Genomic DNA, 14027 nt, shown 5'->3' with positions numbered 1-14027 from the left:
GATTCAATTACCTCCCACCGGGTCCCTCTTACAACATGTGAAAATTGTGGGAGTTACAATTCAAGGTGAGATTTGGGTGGGGACACAGCTAAACCATATCAAACAGGATCACATGTACATTGCTAGTGTGAATATAAAATGGTACAGCCTCTCTGGAAAACAGTTTGGCAGTTTCTTAAAAAAACTGCACATGCAGTGTTCATATGACCCAGGAACTGCACTGCTATCCCAGAGAAATGAAGACATACGCTCATACAAAAAGAAATCTACGTGGATTTTTATTGCAGCTTTATTTGTAATTGCAGAAAACTGGAAACAACCCAGATGTCCTTCAACGAGTAAATGGTTAAAAAAAAAAACTGGGGTATATCCATATCATGTAATACTACACAGAAATAAAAAGGAACAAACTACCAATGCATACAATTTGAGTGAATCTCCAGAGAATTTTGCTAAGTGAGAAAACAAATCCAAAAACTTATATACTGTATGATTCCATTATATAAGATTCTTGAAGCGACAAACTTAAAGAAAGGGAGACTAGCTTAGTAATTGCCAGGAGCTAAGGAAGGTATTTAAGTGGAAGGGAAACGGTTATAAAAGGACAACATGGGGGATTTGTTGTGGTGATGGAAATGCTCTGTATCTAAACTGTATCAATGTCCACATGTAGATTATAATATTGTTCAAAACTATTGTATCATAGTTTTGCAAGGTATTACCAGGGGGATAATGGGTAAAGTATATACAAGGTCTCTCTGTATTATGTCTCACAACTGAATGTGAACCCACAATTATCTCACAACAAAATGTTTAATTAATACACAGAACATATATATATAAATAGTTTGCCAAGACGCTGCGCCTTTTTCTTTCACATAAACATATAGACCTGTTTTATTTAGGTGACTATTTAATCTATTCACTCATTTATTTTTTTATTTCAACTTTTATTTTAGATACAAGGGTAAATGTGCAGGTTTGTTATATAGGTATATTGGACCAAGGTAGTGAGCATAGTATTCAATAGATACTTTTTTAACCCATGCATCACCCCCTACCTCCCCAACTAGTAGTCCACAGTGTCTGCTCCCTTGTTTTTGTCCATGTGTGCTTAATGTTTAGCTCCCACTTATAAGTAGTATTTAGTTTTCTGTTCCTGAGTTAATTCACTTATGATTATGGCCTGCAGCTCCATCCATGTTGCTGCAAAGGACATGATTTTGTTCTTTTTTATGAAAAGCCATATCTTTATTCCTGATAATTCAGATGCTCATTAAGTTCTTGATCCTAAGTGTGAACTTAAGGCTTCACAGCCAGATTGGTAGGCCCAAATTTGGCCAGTGTCTGACTGACAGACATTGTTTTGACTTTGAGCTAATGTCACTGGAAATGTAGTAAGCCTTGGTTATCTGTAGAGCTCACTAAATAATATTTGTCAGCCAGTTTGTCTGTTGGGGAAATTTTTTCTGATGTGATATCATGATTTACTATGATTTTTTGAACCAAATCAATATCTCAGCAGTTTTTTCCTGTATCAGCTATCATCCAAGCCCCAAACAATAGTTATCAAACTCGGATGAATATTGAAATTGCAGAGGAGCAACTGATTCAATTGGTTGGAGCTAAGAGTCAAACATTAGTATTATTTAGAAGCTTACCAGGACATCCACATACAGCCAGAGGTGACAACCACTGATCCAAAACAAATAGACAAATAGCCACAATTACATTGAAGAGAAAATGATCAATACCCATAGATTCAAAAAATAGCAGCCAAGGTTGGCAAGATGAGGAAAAATCTCTATTCTCATTCATTGCTAGAGAGAGAACAGAGTAATTTTCAAACTTTTCTGAAGGGCAATTTTGCATCTCTATGGAAATGTTCATAGAAATTAATCTTACAAATCTTCTAGCAATCTGGTCTAAGGAAAATCATGGATGAGTGACAACATCCAGCTACATAATGTTAATTGCCATATTGTTTATAAAAGGTCAAGACTGATGGCAACCTAATTGTCCAATAATGAAGGACTGGATAAATAAATGATTCCATTGTGCATTATAATCATGGAATATTACAAAGTCATCAAAAATAGAATTATAAAATAATACGTAATTATGTGGAAAGATGTGAACAACACACTAAACAGTGGGAAATAAATAGATTACTAATCAGTTTGCACAATATGGCCACATTTTTGTTAAATAAGCATCATGCATTTATGCATAAAAATAGACACCCAAATGTTCTCACTGTGCAATAAGACAGGATTGGACGTATTTCTTCATGCTTGCCCATATTTTCTAAACTCCCCAAATACACATACATCAGTGAAAAAATAAAATAATAAAAGTTATTTTAAGAAGTGTACAACAAGAAAATGGCCAAAGCTATGCTAACGTACATGGATGAAAAACATGGTCCAGAGTCTATTCTGAGACTTCAACCAGGAATAGTCAAGAGTTTGTAAAAATGCTGTGGAAAGCTCTGACTGCTAAGTGAAAATCAAATATAAAATGTTCTAGTAGATGGAAGCAGGGCCCATGTCGTGAAAACCAGCTCCAAGTAATTCCAAGATGCCTCAAGTAGCATCTTTTTCAACTACCCTTAACAAGCACTTGTACAAGCACTAGTTGTTACCCCATAGCCTGACAGCTTTTCACTAATGTTTATCAAGCTCCATACTATGTCCAAGGCACTGTACTCAGGTGGAGGATCCCAAATGAGTAAGATTCATTTGATTTCTCAAATGCTTTGCAGTCTAGTGCAGCAAAATTGCATTAATACTACAAAAAATTCCACATACACTTCATCCAGATTCACAAATTGCTAAAATTTGGCCACATTTGCTTTGTCATGGTCTTTCCCTTCCCATATATGTATTTAATTTTTTTTTTTTACCATATGAGAATAAGTTGTAGGTATCATATTTCAGTGAATATTTTTCAAGAGTAAGGACATGTAGGCCAGGTGTAGTGGCGCATGCCTTAATCCCAACAATTTGGGAGACCGAGGTTGAAAAATTGCTTAAGCCCAGGAGTTTGAGAACAGCCTGGACAACACAGCCACACCTCATCTCCACAAATTAAAAATATGCATATATTCGCCTGGCATGGTGGCGCCAGCTAGTTGGTCCCAGTTACTCAAGAGGCAGAGAGGAGGATCACCCGAACCCAGCAGTTTGAGGCTACAGGGAGCCTTGATCATGCCACTGCACTCCAGCCTGGATGACAGAGTGAGACCCTGTCTGAAAAACAAAAGAAAGCAAAAACAAAAACAAAAAGGACATGCAGGTATATAACCACAGTATAATTATCAATGTCAGTGGATTTACATTGCAACAATATTTTTATCAAATTAAAGACTTTATTAAAAATTTACCAATTGTCTCAATAATGTCCTTATTTTTTAACATATTTCTGGTTCAGAATCCAAGCCAGGTTGACACATTGCATTTAGTTTTCATGTCCCTTTTGTCTCCTTTAATCTTCCTTGACATTTTGAAGACTATCGGCCGTTTATTTTAAAGAATGTTCCTCAATTTGGGTTTGTCTGATCTCTCTCATGATTAGATTCAGGTCATAAGTTCTTGGCAAGAACACTACCTAAGTGATGTATGTCTTCCTCAGTGCATCACGTAAGAAGGTACATGACACTCTAAGAGTCAAATCAAGAACACAGTCTCATTTACAACAGCCACAAAGAAAATGAAATACCTGGAAACACAGCTAAGCAAGCAGGTGAAAGATCTCTACAAGGAGAGCTACATAACTGCTGAAAGCAATCAGAGACAAGACAAACAAATGAAAAAACATTCCATGCAAAAAATCCATATCACTAAAATCGTCATACTGTTCAGAGCAATGTACAGATTCAATGTTATTCCTGTCAAACCACCAACATCATTCTTCACAAATTAGTAAAAACTATTCTAAAATTTATGTGGAACCAAAAAACAGTACAAATAGCCAAAGCAATCCTAAGCAAAAGGAACAAAGCCAGCGACATCAAATTACTTGACTTTGACTATACTATAAGGCTACAGTCACCAAATAGTAAAGATGTGGGATCAACATAGGTGCCCATCAATGGCGGATTGGATAAAGAAAATGTGGTACATATGCACTACGGAATACTACACAAGAACATAAAAAGGAGCAAGATCATGTGCTCTGTAACAACATGGATGGAGCTAGAGGCTATAATCCTAAGTGAATTAATGCAGGAACAAAAAACCAAATAACACATTTTTTCACTTGTAAGTGAGAGCTAAACATTGAGCACACATGGACATTAACATGGGAACAATAGACCCTGCAGGCTACTAGGAGAGGAGGGAGGACAGTGGACATGACTTGAAAAACTGCCTATTGGGTACTATGCTCACTATCTGGGTGCAATATACCCATTTAATAAACCTGCCCATGTACCCCCTATATCTACAATAAAAGTTGAAGTCAAAAAATAAAGAAGGCACGTGATATCAGTCTGTCTCATGGAGTTCCTCCACAGCTGTCCAAAGCTCAATAAACCTCTACAACTACAATTTTGGCAATATCTTTTTGGCAGAAATGTTTAATATTCCTCTTTTTTCCTTTTAAGTGTGTTTTGCTTAAACTTGAATATAAAAGAAATAAAAATTTATGTTCACACAGAAACCTATACATGAATGTTCATGGCAGCTTTATTTGTAATAGTCAAAAAGTGTTTACAGTCCAGATGTCCTTCAGCTGATGAGTAGTTAAACAAACTGAGGCACATACATACAATGGAACACTACTCAGAATAAAAAAGTATAGACTAATATTTTTATAGAATAAAAAAGTATACACACGATATCTTGGATGAATCTCCAGTGAATTATGCTAAGTTAAAAAAAAAGCCAATTCCAATGAATTATATGATTCCACTTATATAACATTTTTGAAAGGATAAAATTATAGAAATAAAGAATAGATTAGTGTTGTTATGGGTTAAGTTGAGGGGAACCTGAGAAGTTGGTGATTGGCTATAAAAAACAACAGGAGGGATTTGAGTGGTGATGGAGTTGCTCAGTATCTTATTAGTCCATTCTCACACTGCTATAAAGAACTACCTGAGACTGGGTAATTTATGAAGAGAAGAGGTTTAATTGACTCAAAGTTCTGCCAGCTATACAGGCAAGCATGGCTGGGAGGCCTTAGGAAACATACAATCATGGCAGAAGGCAAAAGGAAAGCAAGGGCATCTTACCATGGCAGAGCAGGAGAGAGAGAGCAAAAGGGGATGTGCCACACACTTTCAAACAACCTGATCTCATGAGAACTCACTATCACAAGAACAGCAAGGGGAAAATCCTCCCCCATGATCCAGTCACCTCCCACCAGGCCCCTCCTTCAACATGTGGAGATTACAATTTGACATGAGATTTGAGTGGGGACAGAGCCAAACCATATCACTTGACTACGGTAGAAAATACAGCAACCTACACATGTTATAGAACTGTATATTACTAAATACACACAGATGCAGAACTGAGTACAAGTAAAACTAGAGAAATCTAAATAAGATTGTACCACTATCGGTACCCTGGTTGTGATATTATACTATAGTTGTGCAAAATGTTAACATTGGGGGAAGCTGAGTAAAGAGCATACATGATCTCTCTTTATTATTTCTTTATAATTGTATGTGAATCTATAATTATCTCCAAAAAACTTCAATTTAAACAAATGCATCATAGCTAGTCACAGTAGAGTCCATTCATGAAAGCTGATCACCCTAACAGAATTATATAAACCAGTCGTATGGTGAAATTCATGGTAGCGCTTACATAGTTTACCCCACTTGTATTTGCAATATATTTATATTTAGGCTGCTCACTTCTGTGACACCTTTTTCAAATTTCCTCAATAAGTTTTTGTTCTTCTTCTCCCTGTTTAACCAGTATAATTAGCTTTTTTGTTGGTTATTGTTAATGGCACTTTCATATCTTTGTTATTATTGTTTTATCATAAAAGAATAAAAGAAAATTGTAATAAAATGGCTTTCCAAACAAAGAGGAAAGTAAATACACCTTATTTGAAAGAAATATGAACATTTTTTCCCACAATATTCAATTATTCGTTTTAACAGTGCCAAGCACTACTTTAGGTGCTTAAGAAAGAGACAGTAGTAAATTAAGCAAAATTCCTGCTTTTTTGGAGGTGACAGTCAACCAGGTTAGAAAAACAGTCAAACAACTAAATATTGCTTTATCCTAAATATCATGAAGAAAAATATATCCCAGCAATTATTCACAGAGAATGGTGAAAACACTAATGTCGGTAGGGTGGTGGTCTGATGCAGCTTGTCTAAAGAGATAAGATTTGAACAGACTTAGATGGCATGGTATGTAGTTCATAGTTATCAAGACAAAACAAATGTTGGCTCTTCCAAGACAGATGCTTATTAATTCTTGATTTTCAGATTAATTGATGAAGAAATGAACCTCAACCAAACTTCTTTATCTTTCAATTGAAAGTCTGAGGTATTTCATTAGAGGATGAAAGAGTCAAGTACTTAATACCCAGTCTTTCATTCCCTTATCCTTTGATGTTTAAAAGCTTGCCTAGCTCTAAAAGGAAAAAAGAAAAAAAAACCAAAAAAAACACACCATTTTAATGAACACTGCAATTAAGAGATACAGCCCCCTGGAAACTCATCCCCTTTGAGCTGCTCTGATGTTGGCCTTTTCCTGATTTGAGGTCAATAAAGTTATGGTGTTTGCGTCTCCCAGGGAAAATCCCTCTATGTAAAATCATTTGACTCACTCTGGCTTCCCCCAATCCTCCTAAGAAGCTCAATCTGCGGATCAGAGCAGGCTACTCCTTTTCAATTAACATTCTTTCAGATTTGATCATTGTCCTTGTCTTCATTTATGTCAAATGGTGCTCCCGTGGAGACAGGCAGCTGGTTATTCTAGTCTAACTCAGATAAACCTTATTAAAATAACCACCTCCCTTATGCGAATCTATCCATCACTTTCACCTTGACAGGCCCTTGTCAGTCTGGTGTCCTGCACCATCTCTGGGTCCCAAATGGTAAATGCCCCCCACCCCAACCCTGCACCATCAGCACTGGGACACTGTTTGCAAGATGCAAACTACATATGGAGATTTTTGAGTCATTTGCTTCTTTAGAAGTTTAATTCCATTCAGGAAATATTAACTAAATAAACAGTGTAGTTTCTGGGGTAGTTCCAGGTATCTAGGCCAACAAAATGCCAGGTCAGTATTTTTCAAGGCAATTCCATGACAAGTGACATAGAGACGGACAAGAGGTTTTGAGAACAGACAAACACCAGGTTCAGCATAAACACCTGTACAGGAAGACAGGAACTAATGCTTTCTGCTTAATATGAAAAATTGCCTGGAATAAAAAAAAAGAAAAGAAGAGCCAGTCATGGGAGAGGGAGGTCACTGCTGCCCCAAAAACCTTCCCGATCACCTCCATCCTGGTCATGAGCCACAGCCTCTTGACTGTAGAAGTGATCTGCTTTGTCCTCTAAATTTAAACTCACAATGGGATTATAAAGGGAACAGTGTCAAACAAACAGCCCCTTGGTTTTTGTGAGGATTATTCCTGAGAGCTCTACTGGTCTCCACTAACATGGGCCTGATGTAGGTGCAGTAAGGTGATGGGCCTCTCAGAGGTAGGAGCTAGTGAGCCTTACAAGATGACTATTTCCTAGTTTCCCTTTGTTACTCATGGAAATGACTAAGGACTATTTACTTCTCATATATGTCGACGTAGTCAGTGTTATAGTCCTAAGATGGATTGCCAGACTCCCATGGAACAGGGTCATACCCCTTTGAAAAAGTCTCATTAAACTTCTTTGAAAAGTCACTGGAGGGCTTATGGGCATGGGATGGCATAGTGCCTCCTCCCCCAGTGAACAGACGATTAAAATCAGGGACCATGAGTCAAGAATTGAACAATAGTGAATTTCAAAGAAGGAAAAAGTTCTATGCTACTAGATGAATCTCTGAATATTCAAGAGCTTATAAACTAAGATCTCAAGAGATAGTATCCTCTTGGGAAACCTGGCATAACACAGCTTATTGATAGAGCTGTGAATATTGCTACCAGAGCTGTAAAGACCAGCCAGCACGTAGGAGGAATATGACTTAGAAGGAGTTTTGGATTCCCTGATACAAGAAGTGAGATATCTACAAGGCCAGATGTGATAAGTTGGTCATGCCAAATGACATAATCTTGCCCTTCTGGGAAATGTAATATAGAGAATCCTGTTTTTGAAACTTGAAAAGATGATAAAGTTTGGTTACCAAGTCAGTAGAATTTCTAACATTTGCTCCTTTCTTGAATAAGTTCCCTTCTGATCAAATGTGACTAAAGAATTTGCAGATGAAGCTGTGTCTGTCCCAAGCTTCTCTTGATTTTATATAATCCATCCTCCACACCCTAGCCTGGGTAATTATTGTGTAACTTACTTTTATCATTAAATAATTATTTTTAATGGGTAATTATTGCTTAACTTATTTTTATTATTCTTGTTCTGACAATAATTCAATGGTTTCCTATTGCAATATATAGCAAGTCCAAACATCTTTAACATGGCTTATGTTAACAATTTCTTTCCAATTTCTTCTCTCCCCATTGTCAATGGTATAGCCATCCTGTGCACAAATGGCATTTTTTTTGTTGTTTACTTTAATGAGCCAGGCTTTCTCACCCCTCTGCCTGGTTTCCCAATTCCTTCATTAAACTAACTCCTCTCCATTCTTCAGGTTACATCTTGATACTTTCTCCAGAAAGCTTTCCTTAACCCTCACACTGCATTATGAACCTCTTCTATGTGCTCCCACAGAATCTCATGTCCATTGTATCACGCTACTTATCACACTATTACTATTGCTTGTTTGTTTATAATCCCCCACAGTACATAAACATCTTGCAGGAAGATACCGCATCTTGTCTATCTTTACATTTCCAGCACAAAATAGGATCTCCTGAATGAATGGATTGATGGATGCAAACATTATTGTTACTGAGGCAGAAGACCTGCCTTCAAATCAACACCTCGCTATTTATACTTAATCCCAAGCAAACCATAAACTCTCTGTGGAAGAGAATGTAGAAGTATGAATGTGATCTTTTGTCTTCTTAAAACCAGGTGGCTAGACTGGGCAATTCCTTCGTGGTCCTATCAGCAGTATGATCAATTTCTCCATATGCAAAAGATTGCAAGGTATGTTGAGTTGCTCTAAAACACGTGCAAGACAAGCACCCAGGGCTCTCTGAAGAGGAGGAGAGATAAACAGTCTCTCCAAATGCAGATTCAACAAAATCCCTATTCTAATTGTTATGTGAATGAGAGAATTAACTCAAAGAATCAGTATAGAGACATGAGTACATGACCAGAGTATGCCCAGCTCTGCTAAGATCCAAGTGTTATTAAAAACTAGCCTTAATTAGGCAAGACTATGCTCTTTGTTTACTGGAATTTATTTATTAATTTTTATCATGGCTTCCAGTTTTCAATCTGGCTATTTATTGGCCCCTTTCTTTAAGTGAGAAATGCTTATGTGTGTGTAATTTGAGCATTTTCCAGTGCTAACCTCCATTTCGCCTCTGTCTCGCTTAGGCAAAGGCAGGATCCTCCCTGTTCTAGCAGAGCTTTGGCTCTGTTTTAGCTGGCATGCAAATGCAGAGTGTGATCCATCATGTTTTATTTAACAGAGTCACTGAGAGAAAGGGAAAGGAAATTGTTGTGAATTAAATGTCCTTGTCTCTTTAGACAAAAAGATAAAAGTTCTGATTGATTGCTGAGATGGCTAGAAATGGAAGTATTAATGCAAAACAATGATTTTGTTATGTTTCTATTCTCTGAAGTGTTGCAAATGGCAAGAAAAAAATTTTATCCCAGAAACAGACTAAGAGTGCTTTCTCCTTTGCCAGAACAAGGAAAGTTAGTGAAATCAGGAAGCAGGGGATGGCGAGCCCAGGAATAGGGCCTGGAGATCTATATTCCAGTCCTCGCCCTGCAATGTTCCCTTAGTGGCCTTGGACAAGTCATTTTGTATCCTGACTTTGTATTCCTTAAAATACAAGGATTTCACTAGAGATGAGATCTGAAGTCTCTGTCAGAGCTTGTAGTGCTATGACATTCTTTCTTCTTCTGAATTAACTCAAGCAACAGGTCTTAAGTAGAAGCCATTCTCTGGAGATGCTACTGACGTGCTCTGCCTACTAGAATCTTCAGTAATATTATCTGAAAGATTCTACCAAGTTCTCCCATTTATCTTCAATATATGAAAAAGTTATTCTACTAGAAATTTTATAGTAACAAAAGAATGCATAAGGTGTTAAGTGGTTCCACATAGTGGATTAAATTTGACAATTTACCAAAGTTCACTTAAGTACAATTAGGTACACAATTAACTGTATGTAATACACAATGTGATTTTGGTGTTAGCTTCTATTGACTCCTTTCTTTAAAAATAGAGAAAATATTTAGGGTTGAGGATTTTTCATAGATTTCGGAAATAATTTTGTCCTGGTCCAAATCATCCTATTTTCCCCCTTCCTGAATCTACGGTTTTCCCTGATTCAGTGAATCCCTGAATTCAAATTGTTCCATTCCCCATGCTTGCGGACAGAAATACTGGATCTTTGATCTGTCAAAAGATTTTTAAGCGCTCACAGAGAATGCTCAGTACTTGGCTACAATTGCCCAAGGTTCAAAGTTTAAGTTGAGTGCCTTTATCTACTATATTTCTTTGTCTTCCACTTGGACATTGCTGAAAACTAAAGGAAGTTTGATTTTCTCCAGTTTGAGTGTGTATTGCAGAGAATCTAAAACAGTTCTGAGGGTGTGTGTGTATAAAAGAGAGAGAGAGAGGCAAACACAGAGAAAAATACCCTTCTTTGAAAGCTAAGAGAAAACTACAAGATTCTATAGCTCAGAACATTCTATATGATCTCAAGTCATGCTCAAAATTACCCACCGGGTCAGAACTCAAATTCTGCATGAGGCCAGATTTTAAAATAAAATTTAGGAATTGGTCTTAAAACAAAAACCAGGCCACTTTCAAGACTTACTCCAACAAAGACATGATTTCTTAAAGCAGTTTTGAAATGTTCTTTTATTTTATGTGTTTCAGCTTTTTGGTTAAGTATCTGATTCTTAACCACACAAGTGCAATTTGTAGCCTGCAAAGTTTGAAAAATAATTCTGTTTGAATCAAAAGAGATGTTGATTTGATGACTGCTTTTGTTCAAAACAATCATTTCATAATTTGTATGCTGTAATATCCATATCTTAATAATAGGTCTCCTGGGTAAACTGGTTTTCTCTACTGCTTTGATAATTTTATTTTATTCAAAAGTTGTTTCTGGATGCAGGAAGTATAGAAAGCTGATATTCTGGTATTATGGGTAAAATTGATGAAGTCAAAATTTTCCCCTTGGTGAAATGACTCTCAGATAATAAACAATGATCTTTCCCTCAGACCACTAGCGCATAGCCACACACATTGTGAGTAATTCCCTAACAGGGTAAATGAACAAATGTAACTCAAATGAACTTAACTTGTTAAGAGTATAGAGTTAATGAGCCTGAAACGTCTGAGATTAGTTTAGGAGAGTGAGCTTGGGCAGGATCCAAAGCAACACACTGCATTCCAAACACTAGGAAATCTAGGCCCTTGTCACAAAAAAGAGTGGAGCAGGAAAGTCAGCGAGTATGTCAGTGTCCATCCATTGTCCCTCAAGAAAAGGCAACTAAAAATGGGTAGGTAGAATTTAAAAGTTATCATAGCTAGATACCTTATGAAAATCAATGAAGCCTTTCTAAGTGTATTGAGTTTGGAAGATACATATAGACACACTTGTAAATTTGTATTTGTATTTATATTATAGTCTTTATATTAGGGTATATATTGAGTCTTCGATACTCTTATTTTTTCATAATTCAGTCTGGAAGTGCATTAAATTTACCTTTGTCCTATCTATTTTTAAAATGTTTACAAAGGAAAATAAAGACAAAAATATACTCATAAGGAAAGTTTTATCCTTCTTAAATCTTTAAGAATGAACTTTTAAATCTTTATTGCCCAGGCTGGTCTTGAAAACTTGGGCTCAAACAATCCTCCTGCCTCTGCCTCCCAAAGTGCTGGGATTAGAGATGTGAGCCACCACACTTAGCCTGAAATATTTCAAAACCAAAAGACCAAAAACAAAAGACCAAAGACCAAAAGACCAAAAACAAAAAACAAAAACAAAAATCCTAGTAGAAAATAAAGGAAAATATTTTTTGCAATTTTGAGATGAAGACGTTTGTATAAACAACACAACAAAGCTAGGAATCATCACAGAAATAACCACCAGATTCAAATTTATAAAGCATAAAATATTCTACATAGAAAAAAGTTTCCATAAGCAAACTGAAGAAGACAAATGAAAAGTTATTTTAAAAAAATATTTGAAATATGTATGACAAGGTAGCAATGTACTTAAGATATTTTTTAAAAACCTATAGAAATTAATGAAGAAAAGAGGACTTCCCAACAGGGAAATGAATAGGGAGAGGTCATGAACAGGCTACTCATAAAACAAGTAAGGTAGGATGAGAATCTGGTAAAGGTCTGGAGGATGAGAAATTGGATACAAGAATAAGGAACTGATATGGAAAATGTGGAGAATGAACTTAATATGGAGGAAAGGAAAGGAATTGGGAGAAAAGTCTGTCATAATTAAACTGGAGGCAACCTAGACAACCTTTAGGGTCTTGGAATGAAATAGACCTGGGTCTGAGTCTTTTCTCTGATGATGACAGTCCCATAGCCTTGGCAAGTTGCTGTCTCACATGATTCTTAGTTTCATCATTTGTAATTTAAAGTACAGTTGTGAGGACTGAGCAAAACAATTTATTTGACTCCATGAACTCTGTCTCACCTATGCATAGCCTGGTGGTTTAATAAGACTGATTTATGCAACTCTCCCTCCTGCTATGCAGGGACCATCCAGTCCTGGAAGAGCAGACCAGGCTTCTCTGTTCATCTTCATGCCCCATCAATGAATAATCCTTCTAAGGTTGAAAGCGAAGTGGACATGAGGTTTTCAGATCTGTCTAAGCTGTCTGCTCCAGAAATCAGGAAACAATCCTTTGTTGACTAGTTAGTGAAGCAAATGTAGTCAGTTCAACAACCACTTTTTTCTAGGAAAAAAGCAGGATGGATTTTTTTTAGGGCATACAGGATAGACTATGAGCACATTTGGCCTCTGTTTGTTATTTTATGTAGTTTTCTTTTGCGGGGTAGAGGTGGTTAGCGTTTGATTATTATTATTTTTATTTTTTTTAATTTGGTCACCTTTTATGTAATTTATGTACTTTTACTAAGGGGAATAGTCCCTCCTGTTGCAATTGTATTCAGAAATCCCCATCATTATTCCAGAGATGGAAAGATCATGACAGTAAGAAAGTAAATAAATACTAAAAACATTGATAAAGAAAAATGAAATGTTTCCTAGGAATCAGAGGCAAAAATATAGAAAAAGAAAAAGAAAGACATGGAGAGGAGGAGAGGATAGCAAGCAGTGGTTGCACACAAAAGTTTTTCCATCAAAGACTGCCACCTGGTGGAATTGTAACTGTACCTGTTCCTTTGCCCTCAGCTAGTTCTGGAAGGAGTCCAGAGTAGTAAGACGCAACTGACCTGCGAGCCTTCAAAGCTAAATAAAAAGTGGATGAATAAATGTCGGCGCATCAGTAGATTCTAAATCTTGACAACACAGAAGCCTTATTTAATCTGATCCCTGTACATCAGAGTCTTTAAATTGTCATTAGTCAGGCACGCTGCCACTCTTTTTGAAGGCTAGTGCTGTTTATTGGGTATAAACCAGCTATATTTCATGTGAGCAAGCGAAAGGAAACAAAATCTCTTGTGATAAAATAAAGAATAAATATAAATGTTATTGTTTTATCCTGCATAAGCCTTCGTGGACCTCTTTTCAAGCCATTTAAATAGTTTTCTCAAGAAAA

Source organism: Theropithecus gelada, chromosome 15 (genome assembly GCF_003255815.1).
Source record: "Theropithecus gelada isolate Dixy chromosome 15, Tgel_1.0, whole genome shotgun sequence".
Lineage (NCBI taxonomy): Eukaryota > Metazoa > Chordata > Mammalia > Primates > Cercopithecidae > Theropithecus > Theropithecus gelada.
Note: the sequence above shows the minus strand (reverse complement) of the source record.